This window comes from Taudactylus pleione, unplaced genomic scaffold, assembly GCF_031769625.1.
Source record: "Taudactylus pleione unplaced genomic scaffold, aTauple2 ptg000202l, whole genome shotgun sequence".
In the NCBI taxonomy this organism is placed as follows: domain Eukaryota; kingdom Metazoa; phylum Chordata; class Amphibia; order Anura; family Myobatrachidae; genus Taudactylus; species Taudactylus pleione.
In genome coordinates, this window is record NW_028284604.1 from 2,985,897 (window position 1) to 3,001,631 (window position 15,735).

Consider the following 15,735-nt stretch of genomic DNA (forward strand, 5'->3'; position numbering starts at 1 on the left):
TTTCCCCCACAGGTGATACAGGTTACCCTAATACATTCTAGCTGATAACCAATCAGCATACCAAGCAGCACACATGGCATCAAGGGATGTAACTGAACAAGCCTTCGAAGCCCTTAAAAGCTGGTTTTGCTGTTTAGACAGGTCCGGGTGTGTGCTCTTATATTACCCAGCAAAGGTTTGCGTAATAATTAATGTCTGTTGCATGCTTCACAACATTTGCAATACAAACTGTTTGCTGGTGGCTATAGACCCTGAGGTATTCTGGGACCAGGGGGCCCGCGAGTGCCCAGATGAAGGAGGAAATGCTCAGAGACAATTGATTTCTGATTTTTTTTTTAATTGTGAGTTGGTTTCTGTTTTTCATTTCACTTAAATTTATTTTATTAGTGTTGAATATATGTTTTAAGAATTTTACATTGTGTTTTTCAGTGGATGTAGTTATTAGACCGGCGGACGCAATGCCGGCGGTCTAAATACCGACACTTCCTGCCCAACACGGGACTTAACATAGACATCGAAATGCAGACACCTATGTTTGGGGTGTCCTGATTCCTCATCAACTGTTGACCCTTCTTCCTCTGTCCTTGGATCTCTTCTTGTTTTCTTCTGTTTTTACTTCACTGTACATCGCTCTTTCTGATGCACCACTTGATCCTCTGTGTGCTTACAATACTCATTACTGGTGTCTGGTGTTTCCTCCGAAACTCCAGAAGGGGGTTAGCGAGGTCTCTTCTCTCTTTAAATTTTTCTTGTGAACTTTTAACTAAAAGAATAGAAGAATAAAAATTGTAAATATTTGATTAATAAAAGGTAAATTTAGGGCTACATGGGTGACTGTGTAGTAGGCTGTAAGGGTTCCTGGGTGAGTGAAAAGTGGATTGTAGGGGTTCCTGGGTGAGTGTAGAGGTACCTGGGTGGGTGCAAAGTAGGTTGTAGGGGTACCTTAGTGGGTGTAGAGTAGGTACAGGGGTACTTGGATGAGTGTAGGGGTACCTGGGTTGGTGCAAAGTGGGTTGTAGGCCCGGCAGGGGCCTGGGTCCGATGCTGCCCCCCCTCCCTCTTACCTCCCAGCTGAGCAGCAGCAGCAGTCTTCTCTGCCTGTGGGAGGGAGCAATCACGGTGATCATCCAGCCTCTGGATTTGTGCTGGGCTGAGGGGCTTACAGCGCCCCTCTCTCCAGCACGCATCACAGTTGAAATTTTTCCCCAAAGAGGCTGTGGCCACACCTCCTGTGTTGAGTCCATGCCCCCTTCCCGGGCCAGCTCTCTACGCCTCTGTGTAGAGGTACCTGGGTGAAATTAGGGGTACCTGGGAGGGTGAAAAGTGGGTTGTAGGGATACTTTGGTTGGTGCAAAGTAGGTATAGGGGTACCTTGGAGAGTTTGGAGTTACCTGTGTGAGTGCAAAGTGAGTTGTAGGTGTACCTGGGTGAGCAGGTACCTCGGTGGGTGCAAAGTGGGTTGTAGAGGTACCTTGGTGAGTGTAGGGGTACCTGGTTGAGTGTGGAGTAGGTTACGTGTGAGTACAAAGTGAGTTGTAGGTGTACCTGGGTGAGCAGGTACCTGGGTGAGTGCAAAGTGGGTTGTAGGGGTACCTTAGTTAGTGTAGAGTAAATATAGGGGTACCTGGGTGAGTGTAGAGGTACCTGGGTGATTATGTGGGGGATCTGGGTGAGTTTAGGGGTACCTGGGTGAGTGCAAAGTGAGTTGTAGGGGTGCCTGGGTGAGATTAGGGGAACTTGGGTGGGTGCAAAGTAGGTTGTAGGGGTACCTTGGTGGGAGTAGAGCAGGTTTAGGGGTACCTGAGTGAGTGTAGGGGTACCTGGGCAAGTGTAGGGTTACCATGGCAAGTGTAGGGGTACCTGGGAGTGTTTGGGGGTACCTGGGTGGGTGCAAAGTGAATTGTAGGGGTAACTGAGTGAGTGTGGGCATACAAGGGTATGTACATAGCAGGTTGTAGGGGTACCTAGGGGGCTGCATAGCAGGTGCATGGGTGTAGGCTGGGGTGTTCAGGGGTACATATGTGGGTGCATGTGAGTGGGAAAAGGTACCTATGTGTGAGCAAGTCTATATATATGGGTGCCTATGTGGGTGAAGAGTGGGGGCAGTGGTGTGCAGGTTTACCTATGTAGGTGCAGAGTATGTGCAGGGGTGCATGGGTGTGCATTAAAAATGCGAGTGGATGAACCTGGCTGCAAAATGTGGGTGTATAAAAGTGGAAGCAGGGGGGGCAGGGAACAGAATTGTAAGCCCGGGGCACCCTTATCGTTAGGTGGGGGGGGGAGCGTAGCGGGGTTAGGTTTTTGGGGGAGGTTAAGATTAGGCACCCCTGGTGGTGAGGGTTAGGGTCAGGCACCCTCCGAGGGGGAGTTAGGGTTAGGCACTTCCCCTGGAGGGTTAGGTTTTACTGACCTGAGGATTATGAGTGTCCCAACCAAAAGAGTACTTTGTTTCTTCCTTAATAAAACATTTGTCAACGCATTTGTGGCATATTTAGTTCCAAAGTAAGTAGAGGTAGGGACGATAACCATCAAAGTACCTCCTCCCTGTTACGTCATTTGCAGCAAGTTCATTTAAATTATTTATTAAAATCTGAAAAAAATCATATAAAATAATAACAACAAGCAGTCCAGCATTAGCTACCATGAGCAAGAATGGATACCAGCACATGCTGCAAGCATTCTCCACCACCAACACCTTCATCATCAGCCTCATCATTACAAATCAGAGGAAGACCTCCTGCACCCAATCTGCAAAGGCAAACTGACTCTCCTAGTGCAACCTACGATTCCCAAGAAGAATCGTTGTCCACTAAGGTTGGTGCTGCTGGGGGTGAATCTTTGTCGCAGAAGGAGACCAAGAAGACTTGGAGGGGTACATTTACTGAGAATAGTGTTGGCCAGAGAATGCATTCACGGGACTGTTTGTTTTTTAAACTTGGAAATTTACTAAAGACAAACACTGGTGTGAAATCATGAGTCTCTCTGCAAAACACAGGTGAAATCACAAATACAAATAAATACACCATAGGCCAAATCCGCAAGTACGTTCCATAGACAGTAATACAACACAGCAATTTACCAAGATCATAATTTTAATCACGAGTGTAAATTAAGCAAACTCGTTCCAAAATAGAAGTTTAAAATAGACCCCCTCCTGACCAGTGTGTTCTGCAGAAACACACTGGTCACTTCCATGCGGTGTCCCACAGGGTTCTATACTATCTCCCATGCTTTTTGCAGTATATATGCTACCGTTGGGTGAAATAATCAGACGTCATGGCCTGGTCTACCACTGCTATGCAGATGATACACAACTGTACCTGTCCTTTGCTCCAGGTACAAAGGACCCAATAACAACCCTAAATGGCTGCCTAGCTGAGCTTCAGGAGTGGATGAGTGCCAGTTGGCTGCGACTGAACCCTGATAAAACAGAGGTTCTTATGATAGGTCACAGGACATGGCTACAGCATAGCCAACCAACAGGACTTACGCTTGGGGGTTCAGAATTACAAAACTCTAAACATGTGCGGAATCTTGGTGTTGTCCTGGATAGTGGCTTGACACTTAAACATCAGGTATCAGCGACAATCAAATCCTCATTCTTTCATCTGAGGAACATAGCCAGAATCAAGCACTTAATTCCCTCAGAAGATCTGCCTAAAGTCATACATGCATTTATATCATCACGCCTAGACTACTGCAACGCCCTCTACCTTGGTCTCCCAGCAAAAGAATTACACCGCTTGCAGATGGTACAAAACGCAGCTGCCAGGCTATTAACCAACCAGCTTCGTAGCCACATAACACCCATTCTCTCCTCTCTTCACTGGCTGCCTGTCAGATGGCGAATTGCTTTCAAGATTGGATTAATAACTTACAAAGCCCTTCATGACCATGGCCCAGGGTACCTGAAGCAGCTTCTGATTCCTTACTGTCCCACTCGATTACTGCGATCCGTTGATGAAGGACTATTAACAGTACCTAGAATCTCACGGAATTCGTCTGGGGATCGAGCTTTCAGTTTTGTGGCTCCAACCGTTTGGAACTCACTTCCCCGCACAGTTCGAGAGGCCTCCACTCTAGAATCCTTCAAAAATAGACTCAAGACTCACCTATTCACCCAAGCATTTCACTAATGTCCCTTGTTTAAGCTTATTTTGTATTTTGTACTGTAAATGTAAAGCACTTTGAGTCCTTTAGGAGAAAAGCGCTATATAAATAAAATTATTATTATTATTATTATTATTATACACAGACAAGTGTGATTCGTGTATTTTTCGGCCTGTTCTTAAGTAAATACATGATATAAAAAAAACCTAGTAGGGGAGGGGGGTTCAAAGCATAACCTACGGGTCCCCCATATTTGATAAACCAACACCAGACTCTTGGCCCCAACACTTGTTGTAAAAATACTGGAAAAAAATAACCTAATGTATTTTTACAACCAGCACCATGCTCCACTAGCTGGGCTGTAATGCTGCAGCCAGAGGACCCGCTTCATGGGTTTCCCTGTCCAAAGCATTCTCAGCCTGTCACAGTGGGCCAGCCACCTGCTATTGCTTACCGTATCCGGCGCCCGCTGCTGATGTCTCTGCTCCTGGGCACCCTCACTGCGTGGTTGTAGTGCAGGTGGTAGTGGCTCCCCAAGAGGTGCACGCACCAGCCTGCAGGGGGACAGGCGTGCAAAACTTGAAGTTACGTTTGGCGCGAGAATTGAACTCCTCCCTATAAGAGGGAGTCTCTGGCATCAGACAGGTGCCAGAGTATAGGCTCCATTACCTTACTCCAGTGTTCCTGTGTATACTTGCTATCTGTTCCTGACCTGTCTCCGTCTAATCCCTTTGTTTGGAATCTGGTTCTGACCTTGGCTATTCTCCGTGACCTGCATACGTCTGCTCCCTGGTACCGTCTTGTCCGTTTGGTTCTGACTCGGCTTGTTGACTATGCTGAAAGTCTTCTCCACTCCATCCAGAGTTCACCAGCACCTGTAGAGGGATACCTATTCTGAGAGCCGCAACCTGTGTGTCAGACGCAGTCAAATCCATACCTTCTTGCGAGGGTCCCTGGTGAACACCGCCGGCACATTAGACTCTGCGCCTCAGAAATAGGTCTCTCCAATCCCCAAATTATGGGTTGCGTCCATTATCTACCCGAGAATTGCGACACATCCCGACACTAGTCAGCGCAGGCTGGAGATCCCAGGAGAAGTGGGGACCCCTAAATCAAGGGGTTCCCCTCTCCGGGGTACCCAGGCCTGGGCTGAAGACTGAGGCTATGCTCCGCACCCCTGGCCGGTGGATGCAGAATTCATGGGGTAAATAATGTTATAAAAACTAATATAGTCTTTTACAAGGGTGGTGCCAGCAAGCCTCCTCTGTATGACGGTACTTGTTGAACTACTAGTACCAGCTTGCGGGGCATTAAGGGCCAGTTGGTGCCACTGACCCTCCTGTAAAAGAAATAGTAAACAAAACACAGGATACACACCGTAGGATTTAGTCTTTTATTACACATACATTCACTGATTCACTTAATGACACTCAGTCGCACTCGCACTACATACATTGTCCATAGCGCCGGTCTGTTCCCTTGTCCAGGAGAATCCAATAGCACTGCCTGTAAAAAAAAAACATACTCACCAACCATTGACTTCAATGGTGGGAACCACGGGTTATTAAAGTTCGTTCCCACCATTGAAGTCAATCAGAGACTCAGTCTCACACAAATATACAAGTGTTGCATATTAAATGAATCAGCAGTTTGCTGGTGTGTCCTAGTCGCATCGCATTGCGACTTAGATGCATTTTCTTAAAAAAAAAGATCCTGCACTGGCAATCTCATGGGACCTGACGTGCCGAGAGGGGCTTTGTGGCGCGACTGTAGCAAAGATTTATGAGGACATATTTGTAGTGATCAGGTGGAATTCCAACCATTATATGCTTCAGCGACTGGAGGAATAGCAACAAGCCATCGAGTGTGTTCCCAGCTTTACTTTAGCCAGCCAGCTCACTGCAACCTTTGGCCAATATTGGTGAAAACAATATTGTGAGGTGGTCAAAATTGACTGGACATGACTGGAAATTAATGTTATTGCTGTTAATAACTCTATAGAAACAAAAATAGGTAAAAAAATTACATGATTTAAGCTGTTTTATAATTTTTTTAAGAAATCCAAAACCATAATCGAACTTAAAACACCTGAGGGTGGTTTTGCCAAAACCCAAAAATAACGACGATTTAGAACCAAAACACGGGGGTCTGTGGTTATTTCTACTTACCACCATGGGGGGCATTCTGAAATAGCTGTTTATATTGTATTAGAGAGGTTTTAGTAGTATAGTTGGGATATGGTCAGGATTCCGGTGGTCAGGATCCCGAAGGTCATCAGAATACCAGCTCCAGAATACCGTCGGTCGCAATCCCAATAATGAGTAATTGGGTTAGGTTTAGGGTTAAAGTTAGGCACTAGGAGGAGGGTCAGGCTGCAAGAGGGGAAGGTAAGGGTCAGGCTGCGGAAGGGGACAGTTAGTATTAGACTGTTGGGAATCAGGAGTCAGCATTGTGATCGGGATTCCCATTTTATTGATGCCTAATACCAATTAGCCCATAAAATAAATGGTTTACAACAGGGGTTCATGACTCCAGTCCTCAAGTACCCCAAACAGGTCATGTTTTGTGGATTTCCGTAATCATGCACAGGTGAGTTAATCTACAGTATTTTGGTGGCGCAGTAATCCTTCCTGCTTCCACAGACAGAAATACTCAGTACATGACCTTCTGGGAAAATTTCAGGGTTGAGGTTGAGAACCACTGGTATACAACATGGCGACAGATGAGACATAAGTGTCTGCGACATGTGCCAGATCCATAGTCTACTGTTGCTGACCGTAACATGAAATGTTGCATGTGCTTTTATTTTTAGAATAATTTACAACCACTTTGCTGCCAAATCTTCTTTAGCCCCTACAGTATATCCCTATTTTTGGTATGCACAGTTCTACTGTACAAGGCAGTGGTTCCATCTGTAGAACACACAACTAGGACTAGATGTCAGCCATTATGTTGTGAGTGATACTACTTATTGCAAATGCACACTGCATTCATTATCATTTAATTATTTGTAATATATATTAAGAACATATTATTGAATGAGCTGTGGTCTTTGGTATGAAAAGCAAAAGCACAATTGTGATCACAGCATAAGTATCAGGTTGGGTAGCTGGACTCCCACACATGATTAAAGCTTGTCACATCATACAGCGTATGACAGGCTCTTGTAATGTGTCAGCTGCAGCTTTCTTCCCCTTTGCCCCAATATGTATGAGTCAGTCAATTCCCTCATTGGCTTCCAAAAGAGACAGCAGATGCTTTCTGTTCCCACAGGTGTAATGATCACTGCACTCTTCTGCCTCTCTGCCAAGAAATTTCAGTATACAGACTCATTTAGGGACTTGATTACAGATAGATTATTGTAGTAATTAAAGGCACTGTATCCATATTTTTTTATCATCCTGATGTATTTTTCTAATGGAAATATATAGGGATGAACGTGTAATAAATATGGTTATTATTAGGGATGAGCGGGTTCGGATTTCTGAAATCCGAAACCCCCCCCGATCCGAGCCAGATCCGAGTTTTCCCGCCTGACTTGGATCTGAAATCGAGGCAAAACGTCATCATCCCACTGTCGGATTCTCGCGGATTTTGGATTCTATAAAAGGTCCCCCGCGTCGGCGCCATTTTTCACTCCGGCTGTGAACAGTGAAGAGGGAGGGTGGGAGTTCGCTGTGCTGGTGCTGTTGTTGTCCATAAGGGCTGTGTCCACTCCAAAGTCCATAGGGGCTGGCTGGGTTGTGTTGTGCAGTGTCCCATAAAGGCTGTAGTCCTAAAAGGGTGCTGTAGTGTTGTCCAGGGGGTGATCTGTCCATCAGGGGTGCGCCCCCCAAGTGCAAAAAAAATGAATAATTTTTTTTCCATTTGTGTGCGCATTAGCCGCACGTGCATCAACAAAGAAGCGTGCGCCTGTGTCATAAGTAAAGGGCTGGCTGGCTCGTCTGTTGAAGGGTGGTGTAACCCCCAAAGTGCCTGAAAAAAAATGTTTTATTTTTTTTCTGGGTTTGTGAGTTGTGTGCGCTGTAGCCGCTCGTGCATCAACAAAGTAGCAGCGCCAAGTGTACGCCTGTTTCATAAGTCAAGGGCCGTCTGGCTCATCTGTTGAAGGGTGGTGTAACCCCCAAAGTGCAGGAAAAATTTTTTTCTGTGTTTGTGACTTGTGTGCTGTAGCCGTATGTGCATCAACAAAGTAGCAGCGCCAAGCGTGCGCAAGTGTCATAAGTCATGGGCCGGCTGGCTCGTCTGTTGAAGCGTAGTGTAACCCCCAAAGTGCTGGAAAAAAAAATATATTTTTCTGTTTGTGTGCACCTTAGCCACACGTATATCAATATCACATAAATGGAGGACAAAAATGTGTCCAATAAAAATAAAATAGGGAAAGATCAAGAACCACTTCCTCCTAGTGCTGAAGCCTCTGCCACTAGTCATGATATAGACGATGAAATGGCATCAACGTCGTCTGCCAAGGCCGATGCCCAATGTCATAGTAGAGGGCATATAAAATCCCAAATGGCAAAGTTCAGGAAAATTACCTTAAAAATAAATTTAAATAGTTTGAGGAGAAACGTAAACTTGCCAATATGACATTTACGACATGGAGTGGCAAGCAACGGCTAAGGTCCTCCCCTATGTTCATGGCAAGTGGTTCAGCTTCACATGACGATGGAAGCCCTCATCCCGCTAAAAAAATTAAACGAGTTAAGTTGGCAAAAGCACAGCAAAGAACTGTACGTTGTAATTCTAAGAAGATATCACAAATCCCCATGGAGAGTCCAAGGCCTCCATTCAGAGGCGGCCGTACAGTCTACGACCGCACGGCCGCCTCGATGTTTGTCAAGTGCGCATGCGCACGAGGGAGCCGGCTCCGTTGTGCGCATGCATGAGACCCGCTATGACCGTCAGTGCCGGTCGTAGCGGGTCTCTTTCCAAAGGGGGCGAGCTGTCGATGTTGATTGACAGCTCGCCCCGTTTGGAAGGCGGGCTGGGGGGGTGGCAGCCCAAATGGAGGCATTCCCATGGGAACGCCTACCATTTGGGGGAGGCCCCACTGACATCACTAGTGATGTCAGTGGAGAGATTCCGGCTCTGACAGAGCCAGAAGCTCTCCGGGGCTTACGACAAGTGAGACCCTACCCTAGGGTCTCATCGTAAGCCCCGATGGTCGTTAGAGCTGTGGGTGTAAACCCACAGCCTAACGACCGAAACAGAGGCGGGCGGTCAGGATGCAAGAGGCCGCCCAGTTTCTGAGCAACCACTTGCATCCTCCGACCACCTCTGAATGAGGCCCCAAGTGTGGCGACGGTTGCGATGCCTGACCTTCCCAACAGTGGACGAGAAGAGGTGGCTCCTTCCACCATTTGCACGGCCTCTGCAAGTGCTGGAAGGAGCACCCACAGTCCACTTGCTGATTTTCAAATTGAAGATGTCACTGTTGAAGTACAAAAGGATGAGCATATTGGTGTAACTGGCACTGAGGAGGAAGTTGATGAGGAGGATTCTGATGGTGAGGGGGTTTGTTTAAATCAGGCACCAGGGGAGACAGTTGTTGTCCGTGGGATGAAAAATCCCATCACAGTCATGCCTGGGCAGAAGACCAAACATTACACCTCTTTGGTCTGGAAATATTTCTATCCAAATCCGGACAACTGTCTTGCCATATGTACAGTATGTAAAGGTGGAATAAGTAGGGGTAGGGATGTTAACCATCTAGCAACATCCTCCCTTATACGTCACCTGCAGCGCGTTCATAAAAAGTTACTGTCAAGTTCAGAAACTGTGGCTAAGACCGTAAGCAGTCCAGGGACACCTAAATCCCTTTGTCCTGTTGTATCCAAGCTCCTGCAAACCACACCGTCAACTCCCTCCTCGTCAATATTCTCCTCAGTCAGGATCGGAAGTAGTCCTGCAGGCCATGTCACTGGCATGACTGACTCTCCTATCCGGGATTCCTCGGAAGGATCCTGCATTGCTACGCCAACTGCTGCCACTGCTGCTGTTGCTGCTGGGAGTCATTCATCATCCCAGAGGAACACCACTACTTCTTTTACTAAGCAATTGCCCCTCCAACAGTCCTTAGCGAGGAGGATAAAGTATGACAGCAGTCATCCTGAAGCAAAGCGGATAACTGAGATCTTGACAGCTATGTTGGTGTTAGACATGCATCCGGTATCCGCCATTAGTGCAGTGGGATTTAGACAATTGATGGAGGTAGTGAGTCCCCAGTACCAAATCCCGTCTAGATTCCACTTCACTAGGCAGGCGATACCGAGAATGTACAGAGACTTCAGAAAAAGTGTCCTCAGTGTCCTAACAATTGCGGTTGTACCCAATGTCCACTTAACCATGGACATGTGGAACAGGGCAGACTAAGGACTATATGACTGAGAATGCCACCAATATTGTGTGGGCATTATATCTGGGCAAATTCCAGTACGTCCTATTTTTGATCAAACAATAAATTTGGTGGTGCAGAATTTTCTGAAAAACGACAGGGGCATGCAGGAGACGCTTTGGGTGGCCCGAAAAATGTATACAACAGAATGCCGAAGGACAATTCCATCTTGCACCACTTGTTTTTCATTATGTACTGTTTGGGGCCTAGTCTTTCAAACTGCCATCCTGTCTGCCACTGCAGTGTCACTCCTAGATGGGCCACGTAGTTGTGCCGCCCACTTGTGTCGCTTAGCATAGTCATCCAGCTACCTCGGTGCAACCTTTTGGCCTAAAAACAATATTGTGAGGTGTAAAGTGTTCAGAATAGACTGGAAATGAGTGGAAATTAATGTTATTGAGGTTAATAATAGCATAGGAACAGAAAAACCCACAAATTCTGTGATTTTATGCTTTTTCCCCAAAAAATACAGATCCAAAACACAAAATCCAGAATCCAAAACACGGAAGGGTGGTTTTGGCAAAACTAATCCAGATCCAAAACACGAAGAACGATCCAAAACCAAAACACGAAAAGTGGCCGGTGCACACCCCTACTTATTATATTATTTCACTTATATCCTATGGCAATACTAGTATCTGTGTTTGCAGAGCTCAGCATTCAGTTGAGTTTTGTATTCTCGTTCTTAATTTAGGATTACATTTCCTGTGCGGTGAGAATGTCCTTAGTACCTCTTATATTCCAAATTGAGAGCAACATAGGTTTTCAAAGCTGGAGACTGAGAGACAGAGTGACAGTCCACATGCTCTCTGATTTGACACTCTCTGTTGTTAGACGTGATGTGCTCCAACAGATTTACCCAAGCAAAGTAGAAAATATGTAATAAAAGTAATTATTTCAGAGTAAGCAGGTGGCGTTACTCAATAGAAGCCTATGGGCTTCTTATTGGGACGTTCCCCCTTGGGAGGGATTCTATCGGATCCCTTCTATCAACCCCCAGATTTGGATCTGGATTTGATTATGATGCAATGTTCTTGCATTGCATAAAAACAAAAAACAGAGCCCCAATGACTTTACAATATAATTATCTATAAATGACAAGACTCTAGGATAAGGCATATACTGTAGAGAAGAATGGATGGTCATAACTGCATCCAATATGCTGATTAAGATACATTGTACTGTTCAGTAATGGAAAACATGGTGATTTCTAGGGAACAGCAAATTGCAGGGACTAATCTTTAATGATTGGGACTGTCCCTGAATATTATGGACAGTTGGCAACTACAGTATGTGGGGAAGGTGTATGAAGCCCTGGAAAAAGATAAAGTGGAGAGAGATAAAGTACCAACCAATCAGCTCCTACTGTAACTGTAATTTTTCAAACACAGCCTATAAAGTGATAGGAGCTGATTGGTTGGTACCCTTTATCTCTCTGAACTTTGGACCTCATTCAGAGTCGGTCGTTGCGGCCGCACGGTCGTAAGGGAAAAGGGTCCGGATATGCAAATGATGCACTCGCAAGTTGCGTCCTTAAGATCGAATCGTTAGCTGGCCGACCAAGGGGAGGATGCGGCCGTAAGACAAAAAATATGCCCCCTTCTCGTACGCATTACACGTCATCTCTGGCCATATAAGGATTAATCGAGACCATCGGTAACCATCGGAACTGGTCGTAGAGCTTAAGGTTGACCATACCCTCTCTTAAGCACTACGATCAGGTCAGTGTACAAACCACCCATGTCACGTGTGCCATGACACTACTTTGTTAATTATGCACTCCCATAAAACGCCGTTCGCATAATTAGGCACGCCTGCGTTCGGATCTCCACTCCCCCGTTTTCAAGCACCTTCCCCTGTTACCACCCACAAACGCCTCATTCTGTCACTCAAACTACCGACCTGGCTGTGTTCAAGGAGAGAGAAATTTCTGATCGTAGCAGCTAGTTTGCGCACGCACATTGCGAACTTTACGCATGCGCAGTTTAGCGAACATCGGTGGCGTACGACCGTGCAGCCGCAGCAACCGACTCTGAATGAGGTCCTTTATCTCTGTCCAAGACTTAGTACTTCTCCCCCTGTATCTTTAAACAATTAAGATCCCTTCAATTAATAATATGTGTATAAATGAACTAAAGTCCCAGTTCTCCAGTTGCCATAGCTAAAAGAGATGACCTCATTGACTTTGAGAAGGGAAAACGTTTAGCAGGAGTTACACTGAGGATTTCTGAACTTGCTTATGTTTCATGAGTGGCTACAGTGACGTTGGCATGGGAGTCAAAGATTAATCATCTAATGATAATAACCATCATTAGCAAATAATCTGTTCACATCACAAAATATTCTCCCTCTCACCCCCTCTGACTTGCACCTTGGCTAGTGTCTGGTAACCATCTCTCGTTCCCACCTGCAAGACTTCTCCCATGCTACCCATTTACAGAATTCTCTACCATGCCCATTCAAACTCTTGCAAAGAATTCAAGGGGTAAATTTACTAACAATCGAGTTTGATCAAGTTTTTTTTCTGTCAACTCGATTTGCATCGCTGAAACTCAGGTGATTTGATGCTTCTGAAACTCACAAATTTACTAAGAAGTGAGTTTAGCTGTGACTGAGTTGGCCAATGTTGAACAAGATCGAGATATCTCCCCCCAAGTAGCAAGTTTAGATTACTCACTTGAGATTGCAGTGTTTTCTCTCTGCCAAACTCTCCCAAACAAGCAGCCTGCACATAGTGAGATATGTGACAGCTGCTTGTGTGTTAGGTATATATGTGTATAGGCTATATGTCAAGCAGCCTCTGATTGGCTGCCTGGCTGTGGGATATCCCGAAGAGGGCCGTCTCCTGTAATTCGCGAAGTATTGGTATGTGCGACAACACATGTACCAATACTTGCCCGACATGGATCGTGACATGGATCGCTTTTTTGTTTTGCCAAGTCCAGGGATTTTACTGAGATGAGCGCAGATGTGAGTATAGCATCTTCTTTTCAGGTACCCCCATTGGAATTCTACTGGAGAACGGGACAGAACAACTGGCAGCAGGTAAGTATGTGTGAGTGGGATAGGTGTATGTAATAAAGTTATAATTTCTATGGTGTGTGAGTGTTGTGGTTTTTTAACTTTTTTTACAGCGGGGGTATGGGTGCTGGTCACCTGCTGGCACTTGTAGTTCCACAAGTGCCAAAGGGCCGGCATGCTGGCACCTCTAGTTCCATGGTAAGAAACAACAGTTTCTAATATTTGACAATACTATTACCCCCGTACCCACAGCCCAGGGGTGTGGGGAAAATCCCCGGGCTTCAGACTAAGCCTAGGATGCCCGGAGAGGGGTAACCTCTTTATTGGGGGGTCCCCACCCCCCCTAAGATCCCCAGCTTGGGCTGACCAGCTTGGGTGCGAATGCTTTGGCTGGGGTGACCCGGTGATAGGGTCCCCTGGCTGTGGCATTACACCCCAGCCCGATTTGAGCCTGGTGCTGATTTTAAATATATGGGGACTCCTATGCAATTTCCCCCCCCCCTATTTTTAAAACCAGAACTGACTAAGCAGCCAGGTGCTGGTTTCTAAAATACGGGGGGACCTTATTCATTTTTTTCCCAGTATTTTTAGCAACCAGGACTGGCTGAACAGCCTGGGGCTGGTTATGCTTTTGAGGGAAGACCCTACGTCATTTTTTTTTTTAACATTTCACTCTTTTTAACTATTTACAGGCAGAAACATACATGGTTCACACTGATCTGTGTATGTTTCTGCTGAACTCACAGCTCACAGGCAGGTGAATTGATTTCACAAATTTGGACAGAAGTTTTGTCTGTTTTCATGAGTTTAGAAAGTCTCAACTTGGTAAATTCCTGAATCCTATCTTCATTAGTGAAAAGTTACTTGAGTTTGGCCAATTGTGAAGTGAAGAGAGTTTACTAACTCTACAGACTTTTTCTGTAGCAAAGGAGATTTCTCTCCCGAGTTTGATATTAGTAAATTTGCGAGTGGAAAAACATGCCTAAACTCTGCAGATGTTGCTAACTCGAATCTTAGTAAATTTATCCCTAAATCTTACTCACAACTGTGTGTACAACTGGTTGTGGTATGGCAGAGTGTAGGTACACACTAGTGGATGCCCTGAGTCAACGAACAGCCCAGTACTTAACCAGTGGGGTGGTTTATTCTGAAGCAATGTGAATTGTACAGCTGTATTTACGGTATGGAATTGAAATGCCGGCGGCTGTTTAGCCACCGGTTCAAATCCCGACAGCGTGAGTCGGACAGAAAGAAATCCCGACAGGGGCAGGTAAGTGATCTAACTCTCCCCTCCCCCCCCTAACCTTCTTAGGGGTGACTAGCCCTAAACTCCCAGGGTGGTACCTAACCCTAACCTCCCCCCGGGGGTGCCTAACCCTAACCCCCCCTTACCACTCCCTAAACCTATCCCTACCGGGGGATGCCTAACCATAACCTCTCCCTGGGGGTGCCTAACCCACACCCTCCACCCTAGGGGTGCCTAACCCTAACCTTCCTTACCAAAAAATAATGCTAACCCCGCTAACTGCCCTAAACCTAACCCTCCCCCCTCCCGTGGCCAACAGAATGAGTGCCCCGGACTTACCTTGTTCGGGCACACGTCCTGGATTCCGGCATCAGAACTATGATAGGCGTTGGTATTTCGACACCTATCATAAATCCTTTGATGGCATTCTGCAGTCGGGATTGTGACCGGCGCTTAACTACATCCCGTATTTACATATATGCATACACAGACTCTTTACATGAAGCGGAGCATACAGGTCTCTAGCATCCTGGATCAGCGGTAATACACAGGGTATCTCTGAGCTAAGTGCAAGATGTCCGTCTTCCACTGTGGGGCTCCAACACAGTGACAAGATGGCACCGTCCATGTGCAGAAGTAAGGTTGGCAGTAATCTTGGTAAGGAATTTGAAGCCTCCCTGTAGGAATCAATATGGAGTATGTACAGTAGCACTCTCCAGCTTCAAAAGTGCCTTCTTCCAATTAGATTGTAAACTCTACCATGAGCAGAGCCCTTCCTTCCCTTAATGTCTGCATTTATTTGTTTCTTCAATGTATGAATCTGTTTGTTATACAGTATGTCCTGTATTCCTTACTGTCTGGTATTGCAGGAGACTGTAGCACCTCACAAACCTATGATAATAAAAATGATAATAGATTTCCTCGTGGAAATGCTGTTCTATCCCTACAGTGGAGCTCCATATGC